This window comes from Rhodnius prolixus, unplaced genomic scaffold (genome assembly GCF_049639745.1).
Source record: "Rhodnius prolixus isolate KJV_2025 unplaced genomic scaffold, Rpr scaffold_3, whole genome shotgun sequence".
Classification (NCBI taxonomy): domain Eukaryota; kingdom Metazoa; phylum Arthropoda; class Insecta; order Hemiptera; family Reduviidae; genus Rhodnius; species Rhodnius prolixus.
In genome coordinates this window covers 16,098,635-16,119,610 of record NW_027411603.1, presented here as the reverse complement: position 1 = coordinate 16,119,610, position 20,976 = coordinate 16,098,635, and the positions used below count along the sequence as shown (strand labels likewise).

The following is a 20,976-nucleotide window of genomic DNA, read 5'->3' as shown; positions in this document are numbered from 1 at the left end:
ATTAACAATGTTTTTGGTTAAACTCCTTCCTTCTCTTGCAACTTCTTCTTTTTGTATTTGTATTTTTTTCGTTTTCTAACACGCTACATGTGTAAAAACCGATTCATTTTATTGAAAATTATCATTATCATGTATAATTTGGAGGAGGGAAAAGCGTATGATTTTTCACTAGTTTATTTTTATGAAAATTATTGAGACCATTGCATTTTTGGTAAAATTAATGGTATAGCTCGTCTTGGTTATTTGATTGATCAATCAATTTATTTTATAAAATTTTGTTAAAAATTGATTAGCTAGGTAAGTTGTAGAAAATCAGGTATATTTTAAGGTTTAACTGATCAACCCAATTAATTCTTAAGAATTTTTTCGCTCGTGTGATTTCTTACCCAATAAATCAAGCTCAGTTATTGCTTCTCACAAATTGAAAACAATGTTTTCTGTTTTTAATCAGTGGAATAAAATTTGTTATTCGTTTAAAGTTGCATCTTTATCAATGGCGTATGTTTTGTGAGTTTTCCAGATTAATGTTTTAATGTTCAGAAAGGAAAGCAAAAAATTAATATAACCTTATAAAAAGTGAATTTTGGCTTGGCCTGGTGCATTGTATTTACTTTACTTTGTGTGGGTGCATTACATGCACTTCGTAGGCGAAAACTTTCACCACTTTTGTCGTAGTCATATTAGTTAGCCAAATAAGGCAACTTGCATAATATTGTGATACGAAAATTGTCAGCTTAGAGATGTGTCAAAAATGTTTTAATAATTTTACAATTTTTTTTTTTCTCGGAGATAAAAGCATCATTTCCTACTTCATTTATAATTCTTCAAAAGACTGAAGAGTAACTAATTAAGTTTTTTCTAGTTGTGTCAATTTATCATGACGGATTACAATTGCTAAAGAGGCGGACCATACATTTAATTCTACTCCTAAAGAAATCCCTAGGGAATAAATGACTTTGACAGTAGGAAAAACAGAAAACATACCTTTTTGAAGCTGACGTCAGTATTTAGCACTGCCTATTAAGGTACTATTTTTTCTCATATATCTGAGAAGAAGATATCATGTTATGTCCCTAGATTATGTAAATGTGAGTTGATTTTCATTATCAGTTACATTATGTACAAATGGAGTCCCAATAATATCCCAACATTAGATTATGATTAAGTTCTGCATTCCGAGAATCATTTTCAAATGTGTTCTTCTTTAAACGATGAAATTTATGTAAGTGAACTTTACTTGTTGATTTTTTTCGTTTTTGACTTCTGGTTTGTTGGATGTAGGTTTTGAAAAGCTGTCTCTGTTAGGCAATCGCTTAGGGAAATTATTGGACGGATTAAAATTATAGAAAATTTGTGGATTGAAGATTTTTTTTAAAAAATAGTTCTTTAGAATAAACTAATTCTAAAGGAAATAGAAATAAAAATGATTTTAAACGGAAGGAAATAAATTTGAAGACATTCTCATTAAAACAAATATTGCAAACTCCAAATAATCAATAAGTCATAAATAACAAATTGTTATTCCTCAGAAATGATGCCAGCGTTAACTTCTCTGATCTCCTAATTACTAAATGAACTCAAATTTAGTAACCAGTATCTATGTTTTTATGTTAAATAAATTTAAAAAGTACCTCAATTAGTGTCAACTACCGTTTCTTCTTTGTGTGTTGGAAATTCTTATGTAGCGTACCAACCTCTCCTGCACCAGTTTGCTGGCAGATGCACTTCAAGTTTTTTGTTATACGGGCATTGAGGAAGTTAACTGTACTGTTGAGATCTTTTTCTTTTTTCGTCTAAAAAGGCAGTTTTTGGGCGCTTTCTTTTGCGTTGAAAGTTGGGCACGTTCTTGTTGTGGATTTGACGATTTGGCGTAGTAAATTGTTAAAAATACAGTATTTTCTTTTTTAGCTGTTCTAATTATCTTCTTGAAAATCCCTAATTCCCAGATCTGAAATAAAATTTTATGGAGATTTGGAATTTAAAACTTTTCAAATCAAACATTTTGTTAGATAACATCATCCAATTTCAAATAGCTCAGATTTCTCTTTGTATACAGTGAAATCTGTTTTAATCTCTTTAAATATGTTTTAATACTGACAAGCGCCAATTACTCGGGTTGGGCAGAGTTCCAATTAGTAACGTCTGATCGTAGGCATCCGTTGGTTTCCCATCAGCCAACTGAAGTATTTTTCTACCTGTTTTTGGAATGAGACTGCGCTTGGGATTAACTCTAACCCCACTTCAGTGCTCTTTTTTTTTTTTAGGTGACTAGTTATACCTTGATCAAATTAGATTATTCAAAAACGTTAAAACTTCTGTGTAGATGTATCTAAAAAAAAAATATTTTAACTTTGAGAGAGAAGGTACAAAAATCAGTGGTTAACCCTTTGGATTTTTTCGGCGAGATCTCAGGTTCTAATCTATTTGCTGACTCTTAGATTTTCTCTTCCTAGAGCTTTTTACGACTCATTGTCTTCTGATGGGCTGTATTGTCTGAAAGGAGAGAATACTTTCCGGGCGCCAACAACCTTAGATGTTGACGCTCCTTAAATTAAAGAATATATATATATATCAGAAACACTCACATGTCTTGTGATTACCTAATTGGCTGTTTTTCTTCAAAATAATTGAGAATATATTACCAAAAGGTTATTTTATTCTTACTCACCATGTTAATTAAACAAAGAATATGTTATATGTTCTTCAACATACTGAAAATGCAACAACAAATTAATTCTACCCTTGGCCTACCATCAAAGTCTAACCCGATACAGAATGTTCGTCGATTGTAATAACAACTTCATTAAAAATAAAACCACACAGGAACAATTATAGATACAAGTATAGAAAAAGAAATTCAAGAACGTAAAGATTTTGAGATTAAGCCAATTTTATATATAAAAATTACAAATTTATTTATTTTATTTGATTTTTATAAAAGATTGTTTTGATAATTTAAATTTAGAGTTTAAGTGTTCGACTTTTTTTTTTTTGTCTACTTTTGAAATGGTGCAACTCTATGGCAGGTGATTCCATATTGATCCTGGGCTCTGGTATCTCCTCAGCCACAGGAGAGGGGAGCGTAGAGATTAGTTTCAGCTGAGAGGATGTTGTAATTTCACAACTTATGTACATGACATAAAAGTATGGCCTACACTCACTACTTTTGATTTAATAATTGTTACATTATTACATGGCAGCAGGAAAACAAACTTTTTCGAATTCAAATTACTAAAAACTTTTATTTACTATGGAAATCTAATTATAGCGATAAAGAAGTATGCACTGTTTCTTTTGTGGCGTAAAATGAAAATATGTCTAAAAAGTGATAACTGCTACTAGCTGTTTAAAAAAGTTTAAAGGATTGATGCTGCTGGTGTACAAAATCAATGTTATAAAATGATTGAATAATCTTGAAAAGCAGATCAATACTTGAGACGGGTGTCATGTTCATTAGGAGGGGTAAATAGAAGTAATTTAAGTTGGATGAAATGGGAATGTGAATGTTGGCCGAAGTGAAGTAATGATGGCAGCCGGTACGTAGCAGTCAGACTCCAGACGGAAGCTGGACCGTCACCCCCTTCTGCTTCAATATACTTCCTTTAAATATAGTGTGATATTGTACAAGGCAGACCTACATGATCCAGTTTAGCTCGTTCTCCATTCAACTCATCATGTCCTGCCTGTACATCATTCATACTTAAAATTATATCATTTTGAAGTCTGTAATTATTGATTTAATTTTTTTCATGTTACTTTTTAAGTTGACAGAAATAGTTGTGAATAATTGTACTACTTTTCGTTTCCTGCAGCTTCAATTTCCTGTTTCACGAGTACTACTTTTAAAGAAAATTATTTTACCAGAATTGCGACTTTACATAATAGGCTTTCAGCAATTACGATATTCTAAAGTTTTTATTGACATACTGCTCGTAAATCGATAATGCTGCAATCGTACAAAAAACGATTTATTTTATTGAAAATTCATTTTTGAAGGTTCAAGAAAACTTAAGACTCAATAGAACTTATGTAATTGTAAAAGAAGTTGAGATTTTTTCACACATTTAGTAAAAATTCTATCTTTTGAGGTACTTTGTGGTTATTGTAATAATTAGTAAGAGGATTTTATAAGTTTATAGAAAATAGGGTTTATCATGTCTAAATATTGAATCCTGCTCTTATTTGGATACTTTCAGATCTTTGTGTTTCTCTGTCTTAGATCTTCAAAATTCTCAGCAGAACATTCTATCTGTCCATCAACTTCAACGTTCTTTGGGGTTAGTTACAGAAACCAAATTTTTACTAACCTCAAGGGAGTTGAACTCCTTCAATGTTGTTTTATAGTGGAGGATGTCCTCTAAATATGAACTTCTTCCGTATCCTACAATTTGAAAATAATAAATCAGCTAGAATTAAAGAAAATATGCGCTTTCTAATTTGGAAAAATTGAATTTTATTTGCTTATTTTTAATTGGTTGGAAAAAAGTCAGTTTTTATGTAAGCAGTATCACTTGAAGGTAGGGGTATAATATTACGCAATGATTTATACTTGGCGAACTTATTGAACGGTCTGTTATTCACTGATGTAATTTATCAACACTATCCTGTTCGTTTAATTATAATGAATAAAATCTAGCATATCCTGTCCATTCTGCTTTCAACTAGTACAATAATTTGTTTTAATTTTGAATTGTAAAGCCTAAACACTAAATTGGAGCGGAATTGTCTTCACTGGGGCAGAGTTGGACTAGAGCTGGCTAGAAGCTTTATAACTAAGTATATTTTGCCTAATTCCTTAAACTTTTTTTTTTTAGGTCAGGATTCCAAATAGAATTTGATAGCGAATTATGAGAAAAATTGTTCTTAAGATCCAATCAGATTGCAAGCTAGTTTCATTTTGACTATTGAATTGAGTTAACGTCATAATAGTTTAACAATAGATTTTGACATGATTAGGAAGGCGATATTGTACTGTAAAGTAGGTCACTAAATTGCTGAAATAATGCCTCTTTACGCATTAATTAGACATTTATTAAAATTAAAGAATATATTGCGTTTAATTGTAAAATGATATCACCTGTATAAAAAGAAAACAGTTCGGTGACCTTGTCTAATGGATCACATGGCCCAAATCAAGATAAAAATGAAAAAAACTATCTAAAAGTTCTTATAGAATTTCTCTTAAGAGAATCACCAAATATGATATCTAATAATAGGTCCAGGTACCTGGAGAGTAGGATCTAAACGGGTACCAAGCTAAACAATGGGCGTTAATGTAGTCATGTAAAAGGTGGTTCACTCAGTGGTTTTCTCTCGAAACTAAATGATTTTCGCCATCCAATTAAATTACTAGTGTAAGAAATGTGAACGCTGCGCCTATTGTGTCGAGGTAATCCTGAGAAGGGTAATCTGCTGATGGTGAGCAATTAGCTTTTGAAGACCCGATAAGCCACTGTAACCAATTTGCTAAGACGGACAATTGTACCTCTTAAATCTCTTTGTATCCTTAGCCTGCTTAATGATCTTCTCCTTCTGTAGAGATGTTCTCAATGGTTATTAGTTCCAATAATCCTCTTTGTGTTTTATTAAAGCAAGTGATGAATTTTTGATGACTTCTATACGAAGATATGGTACCAGCTCAAAATGTTGTAATACCTAAGTACTTTACTCTTTTCTACCTTCTCTAAGGCTGTAGTTAAAACGACGACGATAAAACGCTTGATGGAGCAGTTGTGACTCTATCTATTGATCAGCAGTGGAACCAAACCTCAGCTGTTGTAGTCTTGAAAATAACCTTATAATTGGCTGATTGCCTTTATTTCTTTTTACAAACATTACAAAATTATTACATTTCATTACAAAAAAGAACATCACAGAATTATTATTATATTGCAAAATACAATAATAAACTAATAGACTCTCATATGAGCAGCAATATTGATTACCAACTATAATTTCTACTAATTGGGGTTTGGGAGCTGTTTCGACCTAATTAAAAAAAATAGAAAGTGATGTACCAACAATGTAAATAAATCTGTTGAGTTTTTGGTGCATTCAAATTTAAATAAAACCTTTGGGACATATCTGCAAAAATAAGAATAATTTGAAAGAAAAGCAAAATTAAATTTTATTACTTTTTAAATAACATTTAATGAATTTTGTTGGACATAAAACAGCAATAAGAACTCACTAGATTCTAAAATATAAAAGAATTTTGTTATTTCATTTAATAAATGCTTATGAGTATTTTTTTTTTAAACATGGCGGTCCAAGCAACCTTGAAAATTTGAGAAATCGTAAGAACAGAAGGCCAGCTGAATGGACGATCTACTCAAGTTTTGTTTTGAAAATTCTCCAGTTTGGAGTGAAACTTGAACAGTGGAGTTACAGTGATTGATCTGGATACTGCGATCAGAGTTGGGCGCTGAAGGCAACAAAATCGTCAGTAACCAACTAAATGGAGTTCAATCTATTACATCAGCATCTTTACGACATAAAATAAAAAAGCTGGTAGTCTGGTTTCAGCTAGTCTTAAAATGGTTTAGAATCATGCAAAGCTAGTTAAAAAAACCCACTAGTTTATCAATAGAATTAGAAATGATGAAAAGTAATTATGCAAGCGTAATGCATGTTTTGCTGTGGCCAATGGTGAAGTCATGGCCTGTCAATTCAGCCCATTGGAATGAGTAAACAATTTGTAAAGAAATAAAGGGAGGTTATTTGATCCTTTGGAACTATGAAGAAGTTATCTAATAAACATTGATCTCAGTTCATTTCCCAACAAGATTCTGACAGACAGGATAAAAAAGCACATTTCTATACATCTAAACCAACCAATAAAAAAAAATTCAAGAACTTAATAGAAATTTAGCTGTTACCTCAGCCAGCCAGATTAAGTACGAATCAGGCATCATCAGACTATCAATTGCCATATCTCGTCGTGCCATAACTGGTTTCGTTTTTTTTTTTGCAACTGAAATTGGCATAAAATCCAACAGTCCATCAAAGGTTGGGTAACCACTAGAAACCTTGATCGAAATATTTGCCTCGCTAATTCTGGAATATCAAATCACATGGCGATACAGTGCATGGGTTTACCTTATACTACATTACTTTGTACGTTTTATTGATTATGGTGACCATTCTCACACCAAAGAAGAGAACAGCTTTAATATTACAGCATTTCTTATGCAAGCAAGTCCAGAGCAGATAGCGGTCAAAACCAATCTTCCAGTAAGTGGGCCTTAGCAGCCACTCAGAGGCCTTAAGGGCTGAAGATTACGGGGATGTTAAGTTAAGGAGATGCAAAACTAATTATTTTGAGTTTGGGAAAGAACAATCTTTCAAATGTTTTCCAAAATTTCGAAGAGACTAGCTTGAAAGAGGATTTCCTTAAGTATGGGCACAGTACCCAATAAAAAAACCACGATATTCTTCGGTAAGAAAAAAAATAGCGAAAGCCATTGAAAATATACTCTATAATTTCTCATGTATGTTGGTTGCCATGGCGAGGTCAAGGAAAGGTCGGAATGCACAAGGGTGTTGACTTTTATTGACTTTGAATTTCAAGGAACTTCTCTCAGTCACGGCTTCTAGGTTTTCAAGGTCTAATGAATGTCGAGTAATATTTCTGCTGAAAAGCTAAATTATTTAAGTGTTTAGTATAATTTTCAGTTCTTGTAAGTACAGTGAAATTCATTTTATTTTAGAAGATAAGGTGATATTTGTCAAGTATTAGGACAAAAGAAAAACTATTGTGCAGTATTTATTTTACGCGTTTTTATAATTAGAACGGACTTAGTCAACATTGATAAAAATTCTTTTCTTTCTTTAATGTTAGTCCTTGAATTTGATGGAGTTGAGAGCGATAAATCTGCTTCATAGTGCCTATCATTGCTATAAAATTGCTATTTAAAGCGAATAGTTCAGCATTAAATTGAGCACAACATTTTTTAATAACTCTATAGCTTTATAGAACAATTTTTAGTAAACATATTTATCAACTTAAGTTTAATGCAAATTACATCTTACTCTTTTGAGTTTTTTGCTGTTGTGCCGTAGATTGAAGGGTTATCAAATCTAAGGATAAAATGGAAAACACGAAAGATTCGCTAAATTACCTATTAAATGAAATTTTTTAAGCATTGTTTATTTTTCTCAAACATTTGTCGCTGGAACAAAGAAGAGGGTGTAGTAAGCTTTTTGACTTAATTAGAAGGTTGTTAATGAGAGACAAAAATCCAAAAATCAAAGGATATCTTAGGTTAATAAATAAACATTTATTGCTATAAACGGTATATTATACTTGAAAATCAATAAAGAAGGTGTCGATTTGATTTTGATTAAGGCCTAATAATATTCATTAAAATAAGTAGACCAAAATATGTAAGAGTTTGGGACAAATGGAAGTGGAGTGACTTCCAGGCGCATCTATACGTCCAGAAGAATCCTGCAAATCGGTAAGATCCTGCTTGAAAGATGATGAAAAAGGAGTTCAGTGATAGATGAGTGAGGAGGCGGTGAGCATGCGCAGGAGAAGAGATGTCTGGCGACGGCGATGGATCTTTTGAATTTACTTCATCCAGCCAATGCAATTCTTTAATATTTCTATTAAGGGAGTCATTCAGAAGGTAGTATAATTTTGAAAAAGCAAGGAGTCAACAAATATTAGCTAGTTCTTGAAAATAAACAAAAAAAAATCGAATTTTCTTATAACTAAATGCAAAGAGTATACTTCTTATATGTATAGATGATAGGGATTTATGATTGGGTTTAGCATTCATCTTATGTTCTGCCCAAAAGCCTTTAGAAACCCAACATAAATTTCAAAATAAAAACAAGTTTATTAAGCAACTATTTTGAAGAAAGGAAGCGGAATCATTACATAGAAAATTCCCAAAAAAATACCTCAGAAAACCATCAACAAAGGAATAACTAGAGTATGAGGCAAAAGTATGAGAAGATGAAGGTTTTAAAAATGGATTACTAGAGAAATTGTTTGCGCCAAAAATGAGAATTGTCTAAGAAAAAAGAAGGAAGATTGACAACTCAAAAGAATGCCGGAAGGAAAGATACCCAGAAATGGGAAGCGTATGGAACTTTCAGAGTAACAGGATGATAGGTAGATCAACCAGAATATGGGAGGTGGAAATTGAGAAACTTTTTGTGGAAAATGAGCTGGGAGGTAGCGATTGAATAGATAGTGGGATTACAAAAAAGTTCATTCGAACTATAAAACAACAAAAAATGAAAAAAAAAAAAAAAGTCCTTCAAACAGTTTGCGAACTGTAACTACACATTTCAATAAACAAATAAGTTTTGTTTACATAGAGGTGGCCGTGGCCTTGGAACAATCATATAAACAAATTATGATTTGAATACTATATTAATAGATAATTGAAACTTGTGATTTAACTTTTGCAACGAGTTATAATCAGAAAATCAACTAAGAATATTTATAAAGCAAAAGTACCCTAAGTTTGGGCATTTATTTTGTACTTATCTTTGGTAAACTCCTAATTTTATGGATTTAATTCAATGTTTGGTAGTGGAAAAATATATATGAATTGTTCTATATGAATTCTTCGCGAAGATCCCGGGTTCGAAACTAACAATACTTTCCGGGGGGGCACCAGTGAATTAGGAGGCTCTTAGGCGCGTCCTAAATTAAAAAATTGTATTCGAAGTTTAAAGAAAATCATTAGAACCAATTTGGACAAAATTGCAGAAAACTTGAACCATATATATCATCAAAAGCATAGTTCCGTTTGACAGATTTCGTCCAAACTCATTGTAGCGTAAACGGTAATAACACCAAAACAAATTTAAGCATCCGGTACATTTTTGTTTTTTTTATAAATCATTTCCTAAAAACCAAGTCAAAAGTCTATTCCAAAAAATGAATACGTTAGTAAAACAGTCACTGACTGGTTGAAAGGAAAGTTGGAATTCGCCAGCCGAGCACTACCATCTCCACTTGACATCCAGATTTGCTCTCCTTTAGATTCATTTTGTTTTGTCTCCTGCAGAAGTGGTTACTTTATCATCGAATTTTCTACTGAAGAATGGAAAACAGAAATGTGCCAAACGGTCTCAAGACATTGTAAATTTGGTTTAAAAGTAATTGCTAGAGAGACGGGTCAAGGTTATGTGAAAACTATAGCTCTATCAACCTCCCTTGGAGACAATGGTTTCCCTGTTATAAATCTATTTAGAGGAGACCTACCTCAGAAAATAGTACAACTCCTAATCATAATACGCAATTTTTAATTCCAGCATAAACAATTTATCCTGAAACAAAATTCCTTAATACTTGAATCAAGAAAAAGATTAGCCTTTCCAATTTTTTTTTCGATTTCTTTTTCTCCTTTCTCAGAGTTTTTACTTCTGCTTTGTTGGGAAATTCCCCGAAAACTTGTTTTCCCTTATTTTACATTTTCGACATGTGCCCTTGTTAGTGGAGAAGTGCCAAGTTAGCGATGTATGATCTATGTGGTTGGTTTGATTCTGTTGTGCTACTGCCAGGTGACAACAATGGTGGCTGACTCTGCAACTTCTAGGATTGAATTTTTTTTATATGGACATATATATTTGGAACGCGGAACCAAACTGACTTTTATGGTTTTCGCTGATGGAGCAAAAAGATTTGCACCACAATTTCTAATAAAGAATGTCTTATAAGAATCACGTGAAAATACAAAAAAAGGTATCACTACGACGAACCAGAGTTCAAACAGTAGAATTAAGCTCTTGCCAAAGAAAGCCAAAGATTAAACTAGAAAAGTTTTCTATAAATATCTTGGTAACTCTAAGATTTCGAGTTTTTAGGAGATTATCCCCCTTAAATTTAAGGACATATTTTAATCTGTTAATTAGATAATTGATTTTTCTTCTAAATCAAAGTGCGCTTGCGCCAAAAATAAATTGATCTCCCTCTCCGAGCATTTTACTTGGTGAAAGCACCGTTGGTACTGGCGCATTTGTTTGACACTTTGCCAAACAGGAAATCGTTTGTATATGGCATTTTCCACAGCTTTTTCGCTGCTTTTATAAATGATTGAATTATTTGTAAGGTTTTACTGCAGGAGGTAAAAAAAAGTTGTTTCTTCATGTGAGCATTATCATTTTCGATCTATCTATGGCATTAACATTAGCAGAACAGAAATCATGAAGAGAAAGTGTAAAATAATTGCACTTCTTCTAGTCTAATCCAATCTGGATTCAGTGGTCCCTTAGAGATGAGTTGCTCTGGAGGGGACTATTGTGCCCTTTGAAAAACTTTACTTTCAGCTAAAAAACATTTAGAAACTCCTGGAAGGAGTCGAGCGAAAACTGCTCTAATTAGGCTTCGAATGCCAATACAAATCTTAGAAATGATTGGCAACAAATTGCACTAGGAGTTTGCATTTTACTAGCATTTTCTTAGTGGAGATAAGTAGAAGTTTCTTACTACTTAAAAATGATAAATTTTGAAGTGTTAATATACAAATAATGATCAATTAGAGGGTTTATTTATTTAGTTTGTTACCTGTGTACTTATAAATGATTATTACAATAGTTATTTTCAAACCTTTAAACGGTAAGTTTTGCTGATCTCTTGACAACAACTGCTCGTTCTGTCTAGTCTGAATACAACTGGAATTCTAAAATGTAACTATACAACAAAATGGACAAAATTAGCGCACCACTCAGTTTTTGTTTAGTTAAAATTAAATAAATTATTTTCCGCTTTTGTTTTGGACGTACATCACTTGTCTAAAGCGATTTAGGGAGACAAGAGGTCATTCAAGAAGAGATGTACAGCAGAGAGAGAGACGATAGGTACATCCGGCACCTGGCTTTGCGAAACAGGAGTCTAACGGGAAATGAGATAAAAAGTCTCATAAGGCAAGTCCGAAATGTTTCCATCTCCAGTAGGACTGTTAGAAGAAGACTTAATGAAAGTAACCTTAGAGCCAGACATCCTGCTCGTGGCCCTCTTCTTACCACAGTTCACAAAATGACCAGGCTTCAGTTTGCACGTAAACATGTGAATTGGACTTTAGACAACTGGAAGAGAGTTCTCTTTATTGATGTGGTGAGACTAGGCCTAAATTCTTCAGATGGCCGTAGTTACAAATGGCTTATTTTTTCAGCCAACAATATTTTGAAAGTCCAAAATTTGCACAAATTGGAAATAATAAAAAAAATAAGGGTGGTGCGTTAATTTTGTCCATCAGTGTACATAGCTCAATAAAAATCTTAAAACAATAAAAGAAATAACTTTATAAGAACGAGAAAACTAAGTTTGCATGTACACAGAAAAACTCTAAAGTCGTCGAAATGAGGAAGTTTTAGATCGTCCATAAGCGATATGTATGAATACCTTGACACTTCACTCCTCTGCAAACAGTGACATCACCGCTAAGATAAAATGAGATAGTCACTGGAAATATAACTGTTATTTATATGCGTTACAAAATTACATATTATTTATATGCGGTTAAAAAATATTTAAGGGCGGTAAATAAAAAGATTATTATTTTTACAGTAGAAAAATACTAACGCCTCTAATGATGTACTATAAATGAGACTATAAGACATCTGTTTATGCATGCTATTGTAAAAATCTGGGAGAAATCAAATGTCTAGAAAATGTGAAAAAAAAGGTCTAGATTCGGGGTGTGCTAACGGTAAATGGAGGAGGATCCTTAATTGTGAAGAACTCAAAAAAAGTGTATGTGATATTCGACGTGGTCTATTAAATAAAAATAGAGAACAAGAAAGTGTGAACATCCGGGGAGCGATAGACAAACAAGTTGACCCAGAATGAGATGGATGGATGACGCAGAATCTAAGTAAGATCGGTGTCAGAATATGGTCAATAAGGGGAAATGAGAGAAGAGAGACAGTTCCTCAAGCTTCTTAGTATGGGATTATTGCAACAAATTAATTATAATTGTAAATAATAATAACAATATGTGAATTTGTAAGTTTTGCAGAAACAAAACATATATATTGTTAAAAAATTTACAATATCCTAAAAAATATGTTTACAAAAAGTGAGAAATCCGAGAACATTGCACAAAACTTAGAATACAGGAGCAAAAATTTCTCCCAATTAAATTGGGTAATTGGAAGCTAGAACTATTGGAAGGAAGGAAGAAAGCTATTTTCTAAAGCTAATGGCAGTACTCAACGTGCAATCAGGCAGTGAGATTGGTGGAAGTGGCAGAGGGAAAATCTGTACGATGAGAGAAAGGTAGAGTATAACCTAGATTCCAGGAAAAAAAAAAAACTGAGTGAATGCAGTTCTATTTTTGCACATGCGCTCAAATGAGTGTCTATACTTTCACTATGAATTTCATCCATTCTGATTAGTTAGGTCAACTGCAGAACGTCAATGAAAGTTTGCATGATTTTTCTTGAATAAATTAGAAACTCATCATCAATTTTCTTGGTTATGCTTACAGATAATTTAAAAGAAAAAAGATACATGTAGATCATAAAAACTAAGATTGTAGTTCTAATCTAGAATGGATAGATTTACGTATTAATTGTAGTGCAATTTCATTTCAATGATCCAATTAATTCATCTACTCGCTTCTTAAATTTCCACAAGAATTAATTAATATAAGGTAAGACTGCTTGCGTGAATTTGGGACAAATTATTTTGGACGAAAGTTACAAGAAACAGAACAATTACAAGATCCACGTACATAAATTCAAAAGAAAACCCACTATTTACTGACCTATTTAAGCATCTTTAATATAAATAATTAGGCCATCTGTTTTTTTGTTTTCCACACTCGAAACTCTGGAATAAATTCAAAATATAGCCGCAGTTGTTTCTTCATATGTTAGTTGTGAAGCTGACTACCTTTCATAGGTTTTCCTTGGTGTTGCAGAAAATAAAAAAAAAAAGAGTCTACAAGTTGGCCTTGTGGTCACATCTTTACCGTGGAAACCTTTTATCAAATGAAAACTGTGAATGGTTTGCAGATAGAAGCATAGAACTAGAAAAGGCACAATACAGCCGTTTTGGTCGCTGGGAAAAGGAAAAATTGAAAATAAGAAACAATCCAACAAACTCTGTAGAAGAATTGTTCGCTTTTATTTTATTTTTTTACTTACGAGTAAAAATGTTATTTTACTGAGTTATGGTTAAGATAACCAAGCTAATTACTGATGCAAGGCAATGCAGATTCATTGAATAAAGGGAAAAAAGTAGATTGTTCCATTCTTATTTTAAAACCCTCGTAAAAAACACGAACACCAGTGACCGACTCAAGCTTTTATGTCCGATTTCAACTGTTGTGGACATAAAAAGCTATGGATTTGTAAAAGAATGCCAGTGTGATATCCAAATTTGTGGATAATGATATTCAATTTAGATCTGTACGTACTTTGTATTTTGTAGAATCAGGCTGTAGTGCTATGGACTTCATAAAGTCCACTATTTAATGAACTATTTATAAATCACAGAAACCGAACATAGAAACCATCTGAATATTTCCAAAAGAGCAAACGTTCTTTTGTTTTTTACAAAAATTGAAGCAGATATAAAATAATATAGTTTCGCATTAGCAAATTTGAGGAACTCATTAATTAATTATTAAAGAGACTTGAAAGTTTTTATATTTCATTTTCGTTCTCTTCAGCTTCCGCAATAGTAGGCGTTGTATCGGTGCAATTGTACAAATGCAGCATCAAGATGAATTTTTATTTTAGTATTATAAACAGACGTAAAGTATAAATAAACAGAGAAATTTAGCTATGCTTATTTAACTAAATATCCTCTCAAAAATTAAGAATACTTTGCAGTTTCGCTAAATGTAGTTAGTGCCAAACTTTTAAGCAATTAGAAAATTCTACGATCAATAAAGATCCAAAAGTGTGGGTTGATATACCCTGGATCTAGAGAGCATCCTGGGTTGAAAAACACGAATTATTGACTACAATAAACTATTTAAAAGGGTATGTCCGGGTAACTGCTGTTTGTGTTATTATCCTGGGATACCTGGATGACTTTGACATCCCTGAAGAAGTTTCTAATCCACTTCAAACTATTAAGTTGAATGTTTTTTATTTTAGCTGCTTTAATTCTAATTTTTAAGTAAAGTTTGACGGTAACTTAGTGTAGTTCCTTTAAAGTAATTAATAAAAATGAATATACTTACAAACTTAATCAGGCATTAAAAAAAAAGTAAAATACTTATTTTAACCAGTACTTTATACAATATATTGTAGCATGTGGGATTTGCTTTCAAGAAAAAGTGTGGTCCCTTACTAAATCTTCTTAAAAAATTTCATTTTTTAAAGGTTATTTACACGATTGTCTGTCGAGAAAATATTGTCCATAGATTGGAAGTTTACTGAGAGTACTTTATTCATCAAGCACGTCAGATTCTGATGTGCCTTATTAAGAAAAAAGATGTTTTATTTTACACATAATACATTTTAACATTCCAAATTTATTTGTACAATTCTTTATGATAAGGGGCACATACACAGCAACATGTACAATCTCTCTCTCAAAAGAGACAAAAGTTCTAAAGTGGGTCAAGGTGGCACGAATGTATTAAGACGTTCTAAATTTTGATAAATAAAATTGAAATAGATTGTTGTATGTATTGCTAATTATTTTAGCAATCTTGCGGAGAAAATTTAACCTAAAACAAAAGGGAAGAAATAAAGTATATGTGGGCAATATCGTAAAATTGACCCATTAAAATTTCCGACCATTAGCTGATAATTATTTTAGAATTTAATAAACTGGCGATGAACCTTGCGAATACTAATGTTGGCATGTGACAACCCCTCGAGTAGAATGTAATCCCATTACAACTCCTGAAGAACTGTGATACTTGTTCAAGAACCTAATATTCTTTTACAAATCTATAGAAGCTAGGTTTTTTGTCTTGGTATTAGATTGGTTTGGAGGAGATGGGATGGACACCTGCGTGGGAGATCAATAATCTTTTTAGGTTCGCACCCTTTTCTACATATATACATTTACGAAGAGGATTTGAAAAGTTTTAATAACCAAAGAAGATTAAGGTTATTCTAGAATCTAGCTGTTGAAAATGTTTTAACGAAATTGTTGTTGGCAAATATTTGCTGTTGCTAATGGTGCGTATTTAAATTAAATTGAAGAGGATTCCTGAGCTATACAATTTTAAAGGGCATCCTCCGAAATCTGCAAATTGTTTCAAATATTTTATTATTTACTTAAAATCAAGTCGTGTCAACATCGAAGAAAATTGATTTTACAAAACCTCCGGTCAGTGTTCTCTCGTTAAAGCAGTACTGTATATATAACCAGATGGTCAACTGTAAGAAGGAAATACTAAGAGAAATTCTGTAGACTGCAGGACTCTATCCTCAGGATCTTTGTGTGGAGTACAGTGTACATGTACATATTTCTAGTCGGATGTTATTATGAAAATTTGACAAACTAGATCCTTAAGCCTCAGCAATGAGAGAAAGTAAAACTAATTACGAGGCCTCTCAGTTTGTCTTCCTGTTTTTAAGAACAAAGAAAAATGATATTTATGCAACCAGGTAATTGATTAAAATGACTTAGCCAAGGTGAACCAGAATTGTAAGGGTTATTATGAATGAAATCGTTGTTGGGAGAGACATATTTGAGTAGGCGTTATGTTTGGAGAATAGGATGCAAAATTGGTGAGATACTGTGTACTTTTCAGTACCTTGTAAAATGATGAACTAATCTCGGGATTACATCTGTGTCAATGAAGGATACACAGTGTAAAGGATCATTGACTTTATACTTCTTCACAGAGAAGAGGTAGTTTTATTTAATTCCTTTTGGTTTTTCACAAGCGTTTATTATACACTGCCGAATTGTTTTTATGATTGATATTTTACTGCTTAACGGAAGTGGGGCAGAATCGTGCAGAGAGAAATCAAAGATCAAGATATCATGAAGAATAGTTTTTACATAACCATCAAACGTTCTGTGTGTATTTGTGCATGTTCAATGGCTCTTTTGTAATACGAAGGTGTTGTATACGGAAGTAATTGATTGTGATTGTGACTCGTTGCTAGATCATCTTAGTTGCGTTTTCTGTTAACATATTGCTTGAGAAATCTTGATAGATAGGTTACTTGATTTGGGGATGCACTATTTATCAATTGGGTTAGAATATTTGACTATGTTTTTCCTTAATACAGGGTGTATACGGAGGAGTGGTCGAAACTTCGGGAGGTGATTCAGCAGCTCAAATGCAACAAAAAATATTCTCTTCACTTTGGCCCGATTCTCAATAGAGTCCAAGATATTTGCATTTTTAACTTTTCCGCCGATGTTCGCGTTTTTCACCATAAAAACGGCCGTAACTTTTCTATCCTTTATCCTACAACAAATCTGCTTGTTCCAAACGAAAGATCATTAAATTTCCTATAAATATGCTCAATACAGAGCCTCAAAACGTTTTTTATAACAATGAAATTTTTACTTGAATGCCTAAAAATTTCGTTCACGAAGACTTTTGTTGAAATTCTCAACTGCATTTTTTCAATGATAAATGAATCAAAGAGTCACATAATTTCAGAAAAAGTTGTGCATTTATTGAGCTTCAAGATCATATGGATTTTTTTGGTTTTTAATAAAACCCTACCCCGAACAGAGGGGTGTAAATGCAGAAAACTGGGATTTTGCGTAACTGACTTTTCACTACTAATTTACTCAAATGTCAATTTTTGGAGAAGGAACAAAAAGAAAAGTAACCATTTTAGTTTTTAACAATTATTATTTAATAAAACGGAAGTAAAAAATAAAGTATCAATAAAATACATTAGTTAAAAAGTACAATAGGGAGGTGCCTAGCTAAAATTGCTACAAAAATTGTTCGAACTATTCAAACAAGGAAATGGGAAAGAATTGTGGAAAATTTTTGAAAAAATACAGTTGAAAATTTCAACAAAAATCATCGAGAACGAATTTTTTAGACATTAAAGTAAAAATTTCATAGTTATTAGATACGTTTTGAGGCTCTGCATTGAGCATATTTACAGAAAATTTAATGCTCTTTCGTTTGGTACAAACAGATTTGTTGTAGGATAAAGGATAGAAAAGTTACGGCCGTTTTTATAGTGAAAAACAAGAATATCGACGGAAAAGTTAAAAATGCAAATATCTTGGACACTATTGAGAATCGGGCCAAAGTGAATAGAATATTTTTTGTTGCATTTGAGCGGCTGAATCACCTCCCGAAGTTTCGACCACTCCTCCGTATACACCCTGTATATTTATTTTTTGATTGGTCATTTTCTTTGTCAGTGATTGATGCTGCCATTGAAAGTATGAGTTGTGCATGCTTCTTTCTGAATGTTGGTAAATTCAATGTTATACAAGATTCAAAGTATAAATGGATACGCATTGATCCAGAAAGAAACTTAGATCTTATTCGGAAATCTCGCTGATTCCTTAGAGAATTACAGTAAGATCTATTTTATCTTGCAAACTCTTGAATCAGCTTTGTTCTTTCCATTTGAATCAAACAATCATGGTTATTAAAATATATAATAATATAAGGAAATAATATATTAGGCATCTGGTGGTATTTTGATTGGAAGATTAGAGGTTTGCGAATGAGTTAATACGGGACGTATGCATTGTAACGGTGAATTGTAAAGCAAGTGTGTGGAACAGAGAGGAGCCGATGGTTAGAGCGAGACAGTTGTTTGAATTGGTACGTGAGTAGCGGTATTTCACGTAGCGGCCGTACAGCTCACGCTGTGTTGGTCCATGGTGCGAGTGGGGCGATATATACACAGGGCGCACTTTGAAGATGTTCCACACACAGCGAATGAAAGTGGTGGGGTAGCCGACTGGCGCGGAGTAGGGTGCCAAGCCGTCGACCTAGTTGGCTCAGTCTGCAACCAGAGCTGTGTGTAGTTAGTGGTGTGGCCGCTAGGCTAGTCAACCTTCAATACTGTTATTACACTATTTCTTGTGTTTACAACTCGTTTTTTTTTTTTTAACTTTCTGTGTTTTATAATCTCTTGGACCTAGCATATTGTTTGGCCAGTTTCCGTTTTAAGCGCCATCTTTATCTCCGGATATCGTAGTTGGACAACATGACCATTTTAAATGTACTATTGAGTCATCTTTATTATTGGAATGATATTCACTTAGTTCCTTCCGTCATCATTTAGTTTTTTTAAATTACGCCCAGATTTTCTATCTGTGTGATTAAGATAGTAAAAACATTAGGAGCGTGGCAACATCTTTGTAATACTTACCTACTTGCCCATTAACACCCGGCTTCTTGGTTATATAATAATGTATATTTGTCCTATTCGTCCTTGAGCCAAAGACGACATTTCGGCCAAGGGTACTAGTGTCCAAGGTTTTTTTGTGTCGCGCTAGACTGTAGGGGTATTCGGTGAGAGAGGTAAGGAGGACCTTGGCTGCGCTACCCTCTTCTACATTTCTCAGGCCACCTCAACATTTAACCCTTCAAATTGAAGGAAAAAATACATCCTTTTTTGGAGGTCATAGTAAAAAGAATTAATCAACTTCAATTGTAAATATTATTTACTGTTTAATAGATAGCTTCATCAGTTGAACTAAGATTTACTTAAACAAGTGTTAACTTAGTGAACATTTTAATCAGTGTTTTACTTTAAATTTAGTAAAAGAAAACGCCTGCGCTTTGTGTAAGCAGCATAAATTAAACCACGTGGGTCAGGAACCGCCTATTTTGCCAGCATCACATGTCGGCATTTCCGTTAAAAGGATGCCCCTACTTTGTTTCAGTTAAGTTTGGTATGTTTATCTTTTTTATTCAATTTTGTTTCAATGTTTTGTAGTATGTAAAAAAATATAATTTCATTTATTAGATAGACAAGGGGATGGGACTAAAATATTTTAATCGTGTGTCAGCACACTGTAAATTTTTTTTTCTCTGAAAGAACTGTGAAGGAGTTTGACGTCATCGCTATATTATAACGTCATCTGTCTTATAGATTGTCCCCGGCGTTTACACTATTGTTTGTAAACCGTTGCTAGGTGCAAACTGTGCCTGAGCAATGAAATATTAATTTCACATAATTATGAATCTAATGACGTTAGATGCACTTTTTGTCTCAGTTCTACGTGATAATAATTATATTTAACGTAAATATATTTTACTTTCACCAACTCATAGGAGAAGTGCGCTCCCGAAAGGAATAAAACTTTCAAATCCTTGGGGAACGAAAATATTTTTGATTAGTGCGTGGCATGAGTATGACTGAATGACATTTTGCAATTTCGGGTGGTTCTCACGAACACTGCTCCAATGACATTCATAAAATCATTACAAAGCTCTTTATTAAGTTTCATTTTAACCATTCTTTTGAGAAGATTTCTTCAAGAGAGGGTGAAAGTAATTTAGACAACCCTTTAAAGTGCGATTCAATAATTTGTACGGTACTTGTTTATACCAGATCCAGGTCCAAAAGTCCGAATTTTAAGAAAATTGGTAGATCGGAAGGCAGTTTTATTGTTTTTAATATTTTCTAAAATAGTTTCAACGATGTTCTTTAAAGATTATGTACTAAGAGCATGGTAATATATCAGTTCTATAAAACAAAATCAGGGCAAGACATTTTAATGAGTTTGAAGAGCTGAAATGCATTGCTATATTCTAAATACTGATTTATTACAATCAATGCTTTTAATATAGAAGGCAATACATTGAAAGTTCTTGAGAGTTTTGTATAAACAATTAGTTTGCAGGAGTGTCCACAAAAGATATTCTAATTCCATCGAAAATTTCATGACAGTGGCAAGCGATCATGGCAAAAATCTCCAAAATTTTCTTTTAGTTTTTTGAAAGTGTCTGCTGTGTGAAAAAAAAAAAAAAATATATGTATATCATTCTTAGAAATAAGTTTGTTTATGAGAAAAATGATGATTCAATGCAAAAATAAAATACAGAAGTTCAGAATTAATAATTTAGATGTTGTTAAAGGAATCGGTAGAAA

The 20,976-nt window shown here is 32.7% G+C and overlaps 1 protein-coding gene across 4 annotated transcripts in view; it reads left to right on the top strand.

Moving 5' to 3' along the window:
- Positions 1 to 20,976, top strand: part of LOC141453005 (uncharacterized) — an 88,917-nt gene that overhangs the window by 13,883 nt on the left and 54,058 nt on the right. Inside the window, exons 1-2 of one of the 4 annotated variants that reach the window (XM_074125671.1) lie at positions 18,866 to 19,532; positions 19,642 to 19,774. The exons of 2 other annotated variants lie outside the window; for them this stretch is intronic. The gene's annotated coding sequence lies outside the window, so the exon portion shown is untranslated. Of the gene's footprint in view, positions 1 to 18,865; positions 19,775 to 20,976 lie in introns of those variants that run through there. One more of the 4 variants, XM_074125669.1, reaches the window with a different exon arrangement.